Below are 17,686 nucleotides of genomic sequence, written 5' to 3' on the forward strand. Positions count from 1 at the left end.
TGGATGTGTGTCTGGCTCCGGCACAACGCATCCCATGATTAGGTAACTCTAACCGCAATTTGATCATCTGACAATTTCAAAACAGCCGGCTTCCGCGCCATGTTTCCGATTGCCACAACAACCGCATTTTCATTATTTCAGGCCAGTTTTGACTAATTATTCCACATTCTAACAATGTTACAACGTTTATTGACCTAGTTTTAGTTTTATTTCGAACTAGCGGCTCATCCTGGCCTCGCTCGGGTAAATCCATAATGAATTATACACCTAAATCTTCCTCAAGAATCACATTATCTATTTAAAAACCCACATTAAAATCCGTTGCGTAGTTTTAAAGATCTAAGCGTACATAAGGACTGACTGACAGCGAAGCGCCTTTGTTTTATACTATGTGGATATAAATATAGTGATAAGTATAATATTTATCTTAAATGTTTCGTCTATACTCGAGCATAATTAACATATACGGGCGTCGTAGAAGATGGAGCGTATTTAAAATTAAAATTACAATTGGAACCCTTGTAATTTTAAAGTCCTGATCTATGGTTATTTTGTGGCAGCAATACAAGTATGAGAGTGTATTTCCGCGAGCCGTCACTCACACCGACAGGCCGCCACCGTAGTTGAGCCGATCGACTGCGATTGGCCACGTTCAATACACGCTCGCTGTACGAGTATACCCACAGATATATATCTAATATCTATGAGTATACCACAAAGAGTCATAGTCATAGTGTAGTCATGTGTAGGGATGGATGCCTTCAGATGGATCAGCCTTTCTGCTATTGTAGCGTGATTAAATGTATTACAATTCAAAGAACACTTATAATCAGTGGCGTAAGATGCAAGAAAAGTATTTTATTTTCCTATAATATATGTACGCTCATATCACATCGTGAAAGTTTTAGTTAATAGATACAACTGATCCTTATCCGTGATGACAGGGCTGCATAAGGGGATATAATTATAATATAATTTATTGGGATAATAGACAGGTAAAATAAACCCGAAGAACTATAAAGGAAAAAAGACAATTATAATATCTGATCTTCCGTTACTGTCAATCAAAAATCACGTCTTCATGATTAACAATTGGACATAGCCTGCGTGTCAAACAAAAGATACCCGAATCGGCGATGACAAAAGCATGATTCCATTGTCGCATGTGAACGCACGTTATGTGCAGTATTTTTGGCTTTGACTGGATCGTGTTCACAATCCGAAGCAATAAATCAACTGTAGAAGGTACATTTTAGGTGTATGTTGTCCTATTTCCATTGCAAAATGTATATTAGCTTTTATTTTCTATTAACTTTCGTTCATTTATAATTTTGCTCGAATAACAAGTAACTCAATATTTTGCTGTCAATTAAATCATAATTTAATGAAATATAAAATGGAAAGTGTAATACATAGGAAATAAATTGTGTTAATTTGATCACTTTTGTGCGAAATGAAATATACGTGTACGTGAACTACTTCATTTAAAGTTGCCAATAGACGATTGTTAACCTCGCATCCTTCGGGATACCATGCGTAATGTGAGTTGCAGGACAATAGTAAAGGAAAGATCAGTACGCCATCTTCTATAGAAACTGTTTGTTATTTTTACAAACTTTTAGTTAAAATAGTTTGGTATGTATGGTAATTGATATAGTTACTTAATTTGGTATTATTGATTTAAGTTATGATATAAGATACCTATGTTTGTTTTCTCTTAACATTATTCTTCTTTGTAAGCTGTGGCTCACGTTATTGGTTTCACATTTACTTACCCATTTGTTTTTATGTTTATTACCATTGTCATAGTTTGATACTGTTTGTAGACCCAAATAAATGACAAAAAAAAGATTTTTATTACTAACTGAAATAAATGCTTTATTATTATTTTTTACCAAGTATTCATAATTGAGAAGATAACAAACTACGTACCAATTTGATCTCCTTTATGTTTATTTGATGTCCAACCACATGTTACTTCGTCTATCCAGTATCATTGGATTATTATTAACAAATTCGAGTGGAAATATATTGATAACATTATGTTCTGGTTGTTTTAATATATCACTCTCGTCACCAGTATCATTTCGATTTATTATCCCGCGAAATGCATAGACATTAAGAACTGGCTTTAGCTCATATTATACTATGTCATGTGACCAGACGCGTTTTACGCTCTCAGCCATCCGGGCCATTTCAGTCATTATTCCGGGACACGCTCCCGTCACTCCATTGTCGGTCCACTGCTTCTATGTTATTAATTTCCTATCGTTTGCATGTTTGAGTATGTGGAACGATCATTTTAGGCGATGCGATTATAGATATAATATATGCCTTTAAAAGGTTGGTTGTCAGAGCGCTTCGACCGTTGCGGCTGCGCTATCGATATATCCGTCAATTTTCTTGAGGAAGGAAAAATCGATCATTCATAAAATTGCAATTACCACAGAACATATTAGTTTTTTAAAGTCAGATAGTAAAACTAAAAAGTATTTGTTAAAATTAGAAATTTGTAATGACAGCGCCACCGCAGCAGTCGAAACGCTCAGAGAAACACCGAAAATTTACGTAAATATCAGAATGAATTTAAGTTCTATATACACAAAATAATATAACAATGAAATTGCATAGAATAAATTATGTAATACGAAAAAAAATATAGATAATTTGTAAACAGCCATAAAATAACTTTGAAAATACTAATAAAATAGTTTTTAAATGACAAAAAAAAGGTTTCTTAAACAAATAAACGAAATAATTTTTAATGTGTTTATATATATAATTTTCACTGAGAGTTGATAATTGAGACTTAAAAATGAAAACATCGCATAAATTGTTTCTGTTAAAAAACAATTTAAAAGTAATGACAAAATCGTGTTACCTTTTTTGCTTGACATTTTATCCAAGCATTTACCTGCACTTGAAAAAGATACGGCGCATATTTTGTTCCAAATGTACATTCCTTTTGGATATTAATTTTTACGGTGTGTCTTGCTGTACCTTTTCCCACCGAGTCGTCGAAGGTTATAAAGATAAAGTGTGGCGCGTACAGTCAACCGCATCTTAATTTACGCTCAGTGATTTTTATGCTACAGTAATCCTTACATATTATAAAACAAAGTCCTCTGCCGCGTATGTCTGTCAGTCTATTCCGTAGTCTTTGATTAACTTTGTAATTTTTGAGAAGTGGAGCCCATAATTTAACCCATTCAAACAAGAACTAAGGCAATATAATGAAAATACTTTGTATACTATGTTGTTTATAAGGTTAATTATTCATTAATGTTTAGTACCTATATTATTTCAGTTTAGAATAACTAATTACTTTGATATTGTTGTATCTCAGGTATAATGTAGAAAGGATTAATTCGAACATATGTATTATATGTAATGACATTCTTATTAGAATAAGAAAATAATTATTTTACACAATACAAGCAAAACAAGCACAAACATTGCAAGATATTTGATGTAACATTACAAAGATGACTTAATTTTCTCCATTCTCACTATCGTTATCACTTTCATCAAAACTTATCACATATTTGAGCAAACAGAGCATAGCTTATTATTTACGTCAAGTATATTTATGCTATGACTCTGCATTCGTGGCTAGAACTTGAATATTAACATTGAAAAAGTCAATAATACACCACACTTTTTAATTATATGGCTTGTTCAGTCAAACATTTTACTAACTTCGGAATGGGAAAGATAAAGAAACTACGGAAGTATCGATGGCTTTTAATTTAAGTAGGTAAGGTAGGTGGGCTAATGATAGTAGACGATTTACAAATAAATAATACAAACAATTGGAATTGAAATCCAAAATGTCAAGGATGAAAAAGGAAATCTGATTGATTTAGTTTCCAAGCGGTACAATGTAACAACTATTCGAAAAGTTGCGTCCGTGATGTTGCGATGAGTTCCGAGTGTTTTCCAATCGAGTTTTGATTGTGTTTCCGAGTATCGAATGTAGGTCGATCGTCGTTATTCATTCGATACACGCCACCGACGGCCCTTTACATTCGTCGTCACGTCAAAAATCATCCACTTACCCTTTATACGGATTAGGATTCGATACGAATGGGTAAAAATACCTTTTGCGTTAAATCCGCAGCGGGGAATATGGAAAAATTTAATTATACGCTTTGTGAGCGAGTATAATACGAGTAGCTCTACACCAATATCATCGGTAAAAATAGTTATCGACTGTATCTATTCCCGTACAAATATGAATAGAAATATTTTTCGAACATAAATTCTCCTGTACAAAAGATAATGCTGATATAAACGACACGAAACGAATTTAAGAAGGAATTTTTAGAAATTGTAATCTACATTTTTTCTTTTCGCATATATATTTAGATATGATACAAATATTTATAATTAGGTAGTATTTTAACTATGTATCGGTCAATGCTTAGAGGTTAGTCACTAACAATAAACGCATGTGTATTTCAATGGAACCCATTCGGCAATAAATTCTCATTAGAACACCATTACCAGCTGGGGATAATAGAGAAACGATGGCAGTATGGCTGTATAGAGCAGGCGCTGATTACAGGACGAGAGAAATAATTACTATGTGGTGGCTTGGTACACTTACGGAAATTGAGGTAATAAACTAACGCAAACACGATTATCATTTCAACGTGGATCTTCAAATAGGTCACACTGATGGGATGCGTGAACGTGAACGTCATTTTGCGACGTGATTTTGTAGTGCGACATTTTAATTGTTCGTCGCTAGTTTGAAACGTGATTAGAATATCGAAGAGCTAATGCGACATTTGAAAATAGAATTCTATTTTCGAAATTCGTATACTTACAGCTAAAATGTTGAGTTGTTTTTAATTATAAGAATGTTTCTTTTTTAACTGATAATACCGGAAGATTATTATTGGGTAGCTGATATTTGGCTTTAGAATTATTTTGTAATTACAAAAATTTTAATTATGTACGTATGTACATTAAAACAAAAAAATGCGCTTATGTAAAATCTAGTAATTACTGAGTGCGTTATTATGACTGTTATACAGTATTACCGCATTAAATTACGCTAGGTTATAATTAATTGTCTACTGCGTTCAATTCAATGTCAATTGCTTATTCTAAATAGCGAAGTTTGTGTGGGTTGAAAGTACTTGTTTAGCAAAAGTTATGAGAGGAACATTTTAATATGTTATTTAAATTATTTTAGGTCTCAATATATTAATAATCTGTCTTAGCCGATTTAAATACTGTATTGATAGCTAATATAGAAATATAAACTATACAAATACAATCCATTTATAATTTTCTAACGATAAAAATGAGAAAATAGACCATTCATTTTAGGCCTATGAACTAATCGATTAGTTAAATAATTCCGACTTAAAAAATACACATTACAATGAAGTTATTATTTATTTTTAACGTAGTACACGACCACAATGCTAGTTCACCGACATCGTATAATGTAGCTATTTTCCACAGCATTACCCCACCATGTTTAGATTTACAGCATTGTAAACGGAGCCACCGAACTTTACCGTCTCTAGCTTCAGCCATTTCGGCTTTTCCCGCACACTCGTAATTCGTAGTCGGTTATAAATTCAGCCACGCCCAGATCTCGGCCGATAATTGTAAAAACCCATAAAGATACGGTCTAAATACTCACTAAAGTTAGCGACTGCTTTGTAGTTCCATATACGTGACTCAATTTTGGTTGCGCATTTCCGAAACGGCCGCTTTTGGGGTGCCATTGAGTCATAGTGGGAGATGGATAGACCAATAAACCTTGGAAATGCAAGGCTATTTTTTATATAGATTATCGTAAAGATAATCAGATCAAATTGCTAGTGAAGAATTGAGCATAAGTATGTTTTTGCAAAAAATTAAATAGCTTTATATTTTATTTAAATACCTTGAGGCTCCGTTTACTACTAGTACCTTAACTGGTAGGGTAGCTCAGTATTCCTATTTAATTGTGCAGAAAAAGAAATAAATTTTCCCAGATTTATTCAAGCGTGCAAGTATATATTCAATAGTCACATTGCGATGCTCCGTAACTAAGAAACATTATTATAATATTAGTAGAAAAAAGTTCCATGAATATAAATCAAAGAAAAATGAACGGAAGACTGTTATATTTTAAAATACAATGTGTAGTAATATGTACTACTTATTTTTATTGAATGGTAAAACCTTTAAAAAATGTGATTTAAAATCAGTTTTTGTATTAAGTTAAAATATACAGTGCAGTGGATAAGTATAAAACATCATAATCATGCAAGTTTTATAAATTTATCGATTTTGACATTTAAAAAGTCATCATGTTTTTACTTGTATAATAGGCAATTATCTTACGCTACTTAAATATCAACGAAAAACTGCATATTTCAAGTCGAGCGCATCTCCAGCCAAACGAGAGGCACTCGAAGGGCCGTCGTGAAAGGTCAGCAGTCAGAGCGACGCCCTTCATTGTTACTTCATAAAGGGTAAGCGCTCTTTGGAAAGGTGTGCAAGTTATCTTGTTATTTTACGCAGGCTAGTTTGAAAGGAATTTTTAATCTGTGAATCGAATGTTCTCAATAAAAATTAGTATTCGGTGGGTGCTACAAAGTATTAATATAGTTGAAATGAATCGTCCTCGAGGGAAGTAAGAAATAATAGTTGAAATGAAATAACCGAAAATAAATTTACAACATTACAAATCGAATAAAATCTTCAAAGCAATGAGGGCAACAATTGGGGATGAAATCCAATAACCTAATTATGACACCCGGCAGTGTCGTAGGGGGTATTTAATACGCGGGTATTTTTGCCGGAGTTTGGTTACACATGCAAATCGGAGGCTTCGGGGACTGAAACTCGATTTTAAGCGCATTAGTATACCAGTGGTGGTTAATATAATAGCCTGTTTTTTAATGTCCAAATGCGGCTTGCATTTGCATGTTTTGTTTGGATAGCTCCTGTGGAAATTTCGGTGTAAAAGCACCCTTATGTGGTATAAAGGATCATAGGTAATACACAACTGGTTTATTTTCGGTTTAAATAGAACCACAGTTCATTTAATTCTGTCATTAGTTGTCAATCCGGACAAATCATCGATCAGTTCACATCTATCAAAATATGCTAATTACTTGTCAAGCTCAGTTTATCATAGAAATAAATTTATGAAATAGTTATTTAGTTTATTTTTGGGGAATTTGATGGCCGCCTTTAGCGCATTTTCTTGTTCACCCCTTTAAGTTATGTGTATTACTTCAAACAAGAAAATATTTGTATCATATCTAAAATAATGTGCAATAAAGGATTTGTATAGTATTGTAATTCAATTTTAAAGAAAAAAAGTGTCATGATTCAGATTATGTACAAGAATATATATGATGCTGCGTATTGCTAACTTTACCCCCATTGCAGCCCTTTGGCAGTTGTTATAAAAATCGCCTCTTATTTTTTTAAATTATATCAAAGTCACCTATTAAAAGATTATCGAATTTATAAAATAGAAGCATAGATAATATGCTGCTTACCTAAATAGAAGTTAACATACCACGTCGACGAACTGAAAAAAAGGTAAAAGTTTTCAATAAATATTCGTTCTTTACAACAAATTATTGAACATTTAATTACTACGATAATTGCGTTTTAACGATGAGAGAAAGTTATAATTACCATTGGTAATATTGGTTCTATACAGAATTGTAATAAAACGTGAGTGCAAAAGCATTTTCATAAAATACTATACCTTGGTAATGAATGTACGTTATGACTCTTACGCATTTGTATGTACCTAATGTGCATCCCAGAATAATAACACAAATAAAAAAACGACCTGCTCTCTTTTATATTATGAAAATAGGACCTAAGGTTTATCGAAATGCCATTTAATTTGATACAAGGAGCAGAATATGAACTTCTGGGTGAGTTGCACCAGTCAATTTTGACTTTCACTTCAACCAGCTCGCCGCGGGCGCTTAGACAAAATGGCGACAAAATGCTTTAAAGTTAACGGCGCAACCCATTCAGTAAACTTCAGTTTATTTACCGTTATTTTTTATAAGGTTACCCTTATTGACACTGTCGGGGTAACTCAACCAATCGGTGTGTCTGAGGAGCTTCAAAGTAAGGCCTCTTTCTGAAAAGACGCTGGTGAACTCGTAAGGACTATGCCAAGTTTTTGTACCTAAAATCGATTCAATGGATTGCGTGTGAACAATGTCGGATAAAATGACATATCTATGACACTAATTATATGGTTTAATTTTATATTTGTAAATACTCCTATATGTGCTGGGCAACTAAGCACAGCGGAAACGTATCATTCATTCAATTGATTCCCAGATGAAATCAAAGAACTTGAATCATAATTAGCCCCAGTTGATAGCTTTCTCAGCGATCCTGGTTTCAAAGGACCTGTTGGTTCACGAACGAAGCATTTTCATTGAGTTTAACTACAAACGTGACCGAACGATACTGGAGCTCAAAATAAAGCGATTGTAGGGAGTTATGTCATATGACATTGCAGATAAAGAGGATTTATGAGTATTTTCTGGTAATTACGTAGACCTTCGTACAAAGTTGAAAAGGGAGAGAGATAATGTACCGTAATGGACCACCTTTGGCCACAAATTCAAAATTCTTTATTCAATTTAGGATGATGTACCAGTTATTGACGTCAAAAGGAAAACCAGAAAGAGAAAAACGCGCATGACATCTTTGCCGTTATAAACGCCTATCGGGTTCTGTTATAGCTTTCCATCAGGTAGTCTGAATGTTTGTTTAGTAGTATATATCTAAAAAAATTACCGACCATTGATTTGAAACAATTTTCGTCAGCTGGTTAAACGAATCGACTGACGACTGCCAAGTGCTGGCTGACTTGATAATTTTTATGTCTAGTATTCGTAACTGTTGATGGGTGATAGATAAACTATAAAATCATTTAAGAGCTAGAAATGAAATGCATTTTTGCCACTTCTGTTACATGACTTCATATTGATACTCAGTGTTCTGTTTGAATGAGCCAAATTAAACATGATCCTAGGTAGAGCTTACGAGGGGCAATCACGTTGAAGGTGGAGTGGTTTATTACTGCTGTAAATGGAATAAATCCAAGTGAAAAATCGTTTTATATCATTTAATTTATATACGACTAAAGGAGTATCTAGAAAAAAAAAATACATTCATAAATAAAATGTATAAACCAGCAAGTGAAAATAAAATTTAGTAGTCTTCACAAAATATGAAAAATATTTCTCAAAACTCAAGAAAAAGTAACACGGAGAAAAATTGCAAAAAAAGCGCACAGTGATGAAATTCTTAAAGAAACATTTTTTTTTTGATAAATTCCCTTTAACAAAAACGTGATATGTAATTAGTAGCTTTGTTGAACAGGATAAAACAAAACAACGGGCTAATTAAAATTCATCAAAGCCCGTTTACGGGATAATTAGCAATGGCTTACAGAATAATCCATCTAGCAATCAGCGGACGTTGTTATCGTTGGGCCTCGGACACACCTGCACTCGATGTGACCAAGTGTTAAAAGTCGCTAGTATAATGTCGCTGCAGCATATTTGAAGATACCGAAGACAGTGCGATGTTTAGACGAAAATGTAGATGACTGAAGTTTTATGACTGAGGAAGAAATCGGGAATGCGACATCTTAGTAAAAAATAATGTCCAAGGTAAATTTTGTAATTTTATTTAGCTTTGCTTTAAAGTTAATTTGACGATGAAATTTTAAAGCAAGGTTTGCTCTATCAAAAGCAAGATATAAAAGGTTATTGGGATAAAAACATGTCGTGGGCAACATCGTCTATATTATATGCAGTTATAATCTGCATCTTTGCCAATATGCATCGACCTTTATCTTTTATCACCACTATCACACCAAAACAGCTCTCATATCAAAACACCGCCCGCATCCACATGCAATTGAAATCAAAACTAGATTGGTACGTGCCATCCGACATCATACTAACCAAATTATGTAATCAACTGTTCATTCATACACTTGAAACGTCAGCAGCAAGACACGTTCGCAAACAAAATGGGACGTCCCTCCACATACATTTAATATGGAAAAATGCATTCAGTCCTGAACCTTTACAGCGTTCAGTGGACACGTTCGGCTATAAAATAAACTCTAAAACTAGCTAGTAGTGTCTGTCTGATCGGGGTCGAAGTTGAAGCCGATTAATCTGCTATCCATAACCTTAAGTAATTCAGTTCAAAGATTACTTAGATAAATAAAAATATTCAGGAAAATGTAAGCGATTTAACTTGGAACTTTTCAAAAATAAAACATCGAAATACTCGTTTGTCGAAGTGATCAGGTTTGTCTGTTGACTTCGAATATATTCCACCCAATTTAGTCGGAAGCTGAAAATTTAGTCAAAAGAAAATTTTTGGCCGAAGATAGCCGATGCTGAAGTCGAAGTCTGTCACTACACTATCTAGTTTACACTATACAGATTCCGCTCATCCAAGCATATGCAGCCCCATTATACGGCACATTTTCTAAACAAATTGTTTTATCGCCACTTTAAAAGTGGATCCGCGCCGTCGCGCACGTAATTTCTCTCAGTCCGCATACAAACAGCCTCTAAGGAGGTGGCAATCCTCACCGCAAACAATAAAAATATACATAAAAATAAATTTGATGTTTCGGAACGCGCCCGTGGAAATATGTGATAGGTATATTTATTTTATTTTTTATAATTACCTACTCGTATAGATCTCTAGGTGGAAAGAAAAAAAAAATGAAATCTGACCCTAGGCTCAGACAGGTATCCGTTATCAGACAAGAAAGAGAGAAAGGTTACTCGTTTATTATTATAAAGGTTATGCTTTACTTTTTTATACACAAAGATCGCCTACACTGAGGCAGCTCGCAAGTGGCAGGTATTTGATGCGTTCGCACATCTACGAACGAAGGTTTTCACATCCCGCAGTTGTCAGTCGGAAGACGAGTTGTCAATTGTGTCGTCGATCGACGAGCGATAGTCAATTCGAACTACGTAGAGCGCCATTGTCGCGCGAAGATGAAAATGGGGTGAGGAAACACGTGTTGAAACGTCGAATAGCAAATTGCATTGTATAGACGCAGTCGCGGTGAGATGAAAACATGAAATTGGATTGCGCACTATCTAATATTCTGATCGTGCGGCTGGGAGATGGCTGTCGTGACAGGTCGCCGGCGTAATGACGAGCAATCAATACTTGTGTTTTGGTAACTTCACGCTCAGTTTTAACACGTAGTGATGTAACGTTTATTAGAGTTCTCATAGATATGTTTCGGTGTATTTTTGTTCTGTATAAGCAAACGACTAGTCGGTTTGATTGGAACAAAGTCCCTTGGATGCATTCAACAACCAGTCTGTCAGTTTAAATATTCGGATTGGAAATTCTGTTCACATTGTACAGTTTTTATATTCTGCTAAATGTGATTTGTTTGAATATATGACTTATTTAGAGCTAAAATCACCTAAGCTACTGAAAGTTCTAATTGTTTCAATATATAAATTAAATTTTTAATACAAGTCCCACAAGGAAAGTTCGCATCACATTCTCCAAAATATATTATTAACATTATCTCGTATGTATTACACTAATTAGTCCTTGGGAGAACTATGCAGCAGGTTATTCATGAGATAAATATTAATAAGGATACACAACATCCTAAATGCACACCTCCGAGATTTGAATAAGATTAGCATTTGGAGAACAGAACAATGAGAACCATGAGCAATGATACCACGAATAACTTAGCTGTAACTGATAGCTCACTTGTTGACAAATTGAGTTGCAACTCCTTTAAGCAGATAATACTTGGTGCACAACAATTTATTGTTATATTCCATATTATGTTATTAGTTATTACAGTGAATATACCAACATAGGCATAAATCGTTAGGAGAATCAAATTTGATTTTTAGACCTATGCCCTAAGTTCATCTCAAAATATAAGGAAATCCGTGGAAATTTCGGGATAAAAAATACTCTATGTGATATTTCAGGTTGTGTTCTATCTGTGTACCAAATTTCATAATAATCCATCCAGTAGATTTTTCTTGAAATAGTAACAAACATACACACATACATCCTCACAAACTTTCGCATTTGTAACATTACTAGGATGAGGATAAAGAGACGTTTTTAGAGACCATTTTTTTTAAAAACGTAACTGGTAAAAGTAAACCTACAGTCAGGGAATAACAATAAAACCATAGGGAAATATTTCTGAGATTGCGTGCGCAACAAATTAAACTAATCGCGATTGTTTTACCGCTCGGACAATAATGTCGCAGGTCACAAACTGTTGGTTAACAAGTAATTATTGCACGTGGGAAGGGTCCCACGACAGCTGATGTCTGCACAACTGCGCGCGCGATAACGCACTCACTCTTTATGCAACCGATAATGAAACGCATTGTTCCAACTCCTCCACTGTTACGCTTCTCCACTCCACTTGATTAATCACTGCAGAAACTGCAATGTAATTCAAAATGCTCGTCGCCACTCGGCGTTCATTTGTTTTTAATTATAAATTACCACATATTGAGCAAACGCCCTACGAAAACAGAAATCTCAAGGCAAATTCGGTTACAGTTCTATGAGCACCCTGTTTAATCTGATTAATGTTACAATTAAACTCGATTATCTACCTAATTTCTTGTGAAGTTGGTTCAGGATCTGAGTCATGGTTACGACGTGGAATTCAATTAGTTCGCGCGTATAAAATTGACAATTGCTGCTGATTTCGGGGCGAGATCTATTAATTTGTATCAAGAAACATTAATTACTTGAACTATTTAGATTGGACCACGTCTCGAATCGACCGAGATAATAAAGTTGTCATTGTTTTATGCAAATTCTAAACAATTTCTAAATCGTAGGCCTGTGTCATGTTACTTTCGATTTTCAGGGCCAAAATTTGAATATTACGGCGTATTGTTATTAGAAAACTCTTTATTCACAGTCAAAGCACGTATCACAAACACTGAAAACTAAGAATTACTGCTGTAATGAAAACACGTCTAATTGCAGCCATATTATGAAATGCCAATCATTTGTTAACGGTATCAGAGAATGATCATGTAGAGATTAGATAGAGGTTTTATGTAAGTTAAACAAGTTTTATGTAAGTTAATTACTTATTATAAAGTTAAACAAATTCAGATTCACATCACATGCAGAATTGCTCGTAATTTTATTTATATTGTTTCTAGACGAACCTTGATTGAAAACCGAGTCTATGACATAGTTGGATTTTTTGTAGATTTCAGGAAAATCCGTGGGCGCCCCGTGTACCCAATATGCGGTTGAGCATAACGAAGAATTCGAGAACAATTAGCAATTTCTAAAACCCGATACTTGTTTGAAGCTGAACTGAACTGCATTGCATTTTAATAGCCTTGTTACTTTGTGAATATTCTCTCGTCTGTATAACCTGTGGTCGACATCAAATTTCCAGGAAAATGGAATGGATTTGAGGAAGACAATATCCAGATAAATGTCTGTGAAATTTTTCATTAGTCAGCACGTTTCTTTTGTATTATTGTATGAATGAGAAAACAGAATGAAATGAAAACTGAATGAAGAAATTTTATTCAGTTCTATGTTTAGATATATAGACTGACTTGTAGTATAGAGACTACGAGACGGCGATGTAAGATTTAGAAATTCTATGCACTCTTTTCTACCTGCCATAGTACTTGTACAAACATGCATATGTAAATATTTATTGTGAATATCTTCATCTTATATTTGAAATGGAATATAATTATTTTGGAGATATCGGAAGTATTTCCGTGTGTAGTTCTATTAGAATTTATAAGCTAAAACCATTCACACCTAAATAAGAAGTATTTATGTAAACATTTGTATAGCAATTCCATTAAACGTGTGAAAAATAACAGTAATCCTGCCATATTAGCTATTATCATTGCCAATATCAATGCATAGGTATAAATTAAATTTTAAGTTTAAACAAAACAATTCCAATGAATCAGTGACTGCCACCATATTTTGATTGATTGGGCTTGCTACCAATGTGACTTGTACTCTTCGTTTGCAAACTTACCTAGAATTCTTTTAGCAATCCACGCACGTATGTAGATAACAGCGACGAATTATTACAAAGCGAGTCATCTTGACCTGTAGCCTAATTCTCCAGCGATGTTCGACAACGTCTCGACAATTGCAGACCTATACGTGCGCAATAAAACAATAGGATTGTTGCAAAACTACGATTAGAGTCCTGTGTAGGTACGATTGTAATAGCTACAAGTACTATGATGCCATTGTAAACGGAATATTGATTTGTGTTAAGAATTTCCATAACAAGTCTGATCTGTATCAGCTGATTGTACGGTATTTTTTATTTGAATTTACTTTTGAGGTTACCTATACATTTATAGGTAACCTCAAAAGGCAATTCAATTTTAAATGTAGCCCGGTACAGGCTTGTTCTAGTAATGCTAATGTCATAGTGGGCTTTGACGAAAAATTAAATAGTCAAAGTGAAAATGCCCAATAGTATTCTGAAATTGTAAAAGACATAATACAAAAGAAGATGAAAGCATTCATAATTTTTATTTGAAACTATGCTCTATTACATATCTATTAATAAAATAAATAAAAAATACTCAATGCGTCCTGTTGTCGACAGATCATGGCGAGCGATCATTAAAGAACAAATTAACACATGACGTTTTATATTGACAATAATGATTATTATGTGGCCGGATTTGCATAAAGCAAATGTTAATTTAAAACAAAGGAAGCACTCTAGTGTTAAATGCGTAAAATTGTGCAACTCCCGCCCGACGTCGGATTAGAATCTTCCAGCCAAGGTTCTATTTAGTTAATTAACATTTTTCAATTCGCTTTTGTGGTGTTATTTTGCTAGGTAAGATGTTACGCACTTTTGTGACCTTAGTCTATTTCCGACTTTAGTATTTCCCTTCATGCATTGTGGATTCGTCGTGCGTAATCACATTAAGGTTAATTTTATTATAGTGATTTATCATATATTCCTAAATATTAAAATTCTTCTATTCTAATTCCTAAAATATAGGGAAAAAACTTTTAGGTACTTATGTTGTAAATGTAAAAAATGCTTGCAGGTTATTATACAGGCTAGTAGATACGACTGATCAAGATTTACAATGATAATCATCTTGAACAAGTGGAGTACAACTAGAAAAATCGTATTAGAAAATTATCATTCATATTATTCCTACAGAAATTATATGGAAACAAAAATGTGGCGTGTGGCTGGCCCTAAAATAAGATTAGTACTACAACTACTACGCATTGTTTAGAATATTTTATGTAAACTTTTCGTGTTCCACACTCTATCTCATATGAACGATTTCCAGGTTACTTCCTCAGTCATAAAATCAAAAGGAACTAACTCTAGCCTCGGATCAGCTTTTCTATCTCAACAGTATTCGACATCTTTAATAATAATCATTAGGCTTATCTATTACCCACTATTTATTGATGCATATTTATATCTAGTAAGAATGTAAATGTTCTTTGGCTCAAGGTCCGAGTTTGGCGAGTGCCGTGAGCAAGTATATAATAAATAAATTACTAATACATTATGTTTTCGGTTTCAAAACGTACATTTCGGACAACAACAGCTAAACAACAGTGAAGTCGTTGTAACTATGTCGACCAGAGTCGTCTAATCAGAGTGCCCGCATACAACCGCACCAGAAGGTCTAGCGAGCGCCTATTGTAACCGACTATTGTTGGTGCATTATGAGGATGAAGGCTCCATCTAGTATGCTCGCTTTGCTATGTGTAAACGAAACATTACGTGCATAAGTAATGCTTTGATAATTTTATTTGTATTTTTATACTTTATCGTAGAAGTCTTAGTGTCATCTCGTTATTATTTTCATTTACAACTACAGCCATATTTCAGCTTGGCATCTCATCTTGTACATCTTGTACACCCTAGTATATGTGTGCTACGTTTAATGTAAGAAATTTAAATGTATCTAAAAAAATCAATATTTACCAATCAACATATTTTGCGATCACTTTATTATATATATAGGACCATAGGTATTGGGGCAACAAACTTAGCCAGTAGATTGATAAAAAATATGACTTCGAAAACAAAATCTTATATTTGCACGAAAAACACTTCGATAATGATAAAATAAATGATACAATTTGAATTGCGGATTACTCTGCGCCGCATCGTATCAGTATTCTCATGTTTAATTTATAAATTGCAGTGTCTTCGAAATTTTCTATTTGCATTCGATTGAACGAGATTGACAGAGTGATTTGGATCGAGACGATTCATTTATTGTTCGATTTCGGATATATCTCGCAGATTACTTCGCCTTCTTAATCTTTTGTTTTTAATCGATTTTTTTTAAGTGTTTCTTACTACCATTTTCAAAGTAAAAGGCAAAACAAAGCAGAAACAAATTACGAAATTTCGTTGTTTATAATTTAAAGTGGTATGGATAAACTAATTTTAAATAATAAAATATTTATTTAGTAAAAAATAATGTTTAAAAATTCAAATGGTCGAATCGTATAATACGAAATAGTAGAGCATTTTATTCTATAATAATATCATTATGGAACTTGATCTCTTGTAATTTGTAGCTAACGTTGTGAGAAAGTGGTGGTTAGGATTTAACTTTCTTCTAAATTGGTAGTTAGCAACAGAACCAACACATTTAGCTTTGGCTTTCCTTTATTGGATTTATTCTATTATATGCTGATATAAAAACGACGAAACGTATCATTTCCCATAAAGTTTTTTGTATCCTGTGATGATTATGAAATACTTAACTTATAGACATCTTATCAAACTGTCAATCCTTATCCATATACTCCATACTAATATTATAAATGTGAAAGCCTGTCTGTCTATCTGTCTATTTCGCTTTCACGGCTAAACGTATTTTGATGAAATTTGGTATGCATGTAAAGATGTAACTTTCAAACATAGGCTATTTAAAAAAAAAATCAATCCCCAAATGTTTAAAAAAGGTGAGAGTTTGTATGAAATGTCTGTTCAGCTTTCGCAGATAAATTCACGCGGGCGAAGTCGCGGGTAAGCTAGAAGTTTATAGAAAGGAAAAGAAAAAAGGTTTCAGCAGTTGATGATGTTATCAGATTTCTGTATTGGTGGTGATGGTGCTATGGTCGTGGCGGTGGATTTTCAATAAAAAAAATCAGTAAAACTGGTAATGATAATGAATGGGAAAGACGATTTTCAACATTTTAACAGATATAATTAGCGTGCTACAATTTTTATTCATAAATAAATTGTGGAATAAAATCAGTTGGCTGGACGAAGAATACACCAATATATCGAATTAATTAAACCCCTCGAAGCTATACGCTAGGTACATAATAAAAATGTTGGTTACCAAAATATTAAATAATTGTACACGACGCGCCATTATAAAGCGATTATATCTATGTCTAAATTTCTATAAAGTTCGGTAGGGAAGCATCTTCGACAGCCGTTACGAATATAATTAATGGGTTAGCTGCTCTGGGCGGTTTACACTGAACGATATCGCCCTTTAGGCGCTTTCCCACCAGATATACTCAGTTAAGTGGTAGATACAAATACAAATACAAATACAATTTTATTTACATATATATACAAGTATTTGTATTTGTATTTGAACCTCTGAAACCCCCC

At 33.7% G+C, this 17,686-nt stretch overlaps 1 protein-coding gene across 7 annotated transcripts in view; it reads right to left on the bottom strand.

Annotated features, from left to right (window-relative positions):
• LOC128669238 (uncharacterized protein) overlaps positions 1-17,686 on the bottom strand; it is a 122,394-nt gene that overhangs the window by 40,484 nt on the left and 64,224 nt on the right. For 2 of the 7 annotated variants that reach the window (XM_053743923.1, XM_053743919.1), the window contains exon 4: positions 7,521-7,552. The exons of the other annotated variants lie outside the window; for them this stretch is intronic. The gene's annotated coding sequence lies outside the window, so the exon portion shown is untranslated. The remainder of the gene's footprint in view (positions 1-7,520; positions 7,553-17,686) is intronic. 7 annotated transcript variants of the gene reach the window in all.

The sequence above is a fragment of the Plodia interpunctella genome, chromosome 4 (assembly GCF_027563975.2).
Source record: "Plodia interpunctella isolate USDA-ARS_2022_Savannah chromosome 4, ilPloInte3.2, whole genome shotgun sequence".
Taxonomy (NCBI): domain Eukaryota; kingdom Metazoa; phylum Arthropoda; class Insecta; order Lepidoptera; family Pyralidae; genus Plodia; species Plodia interpunctella.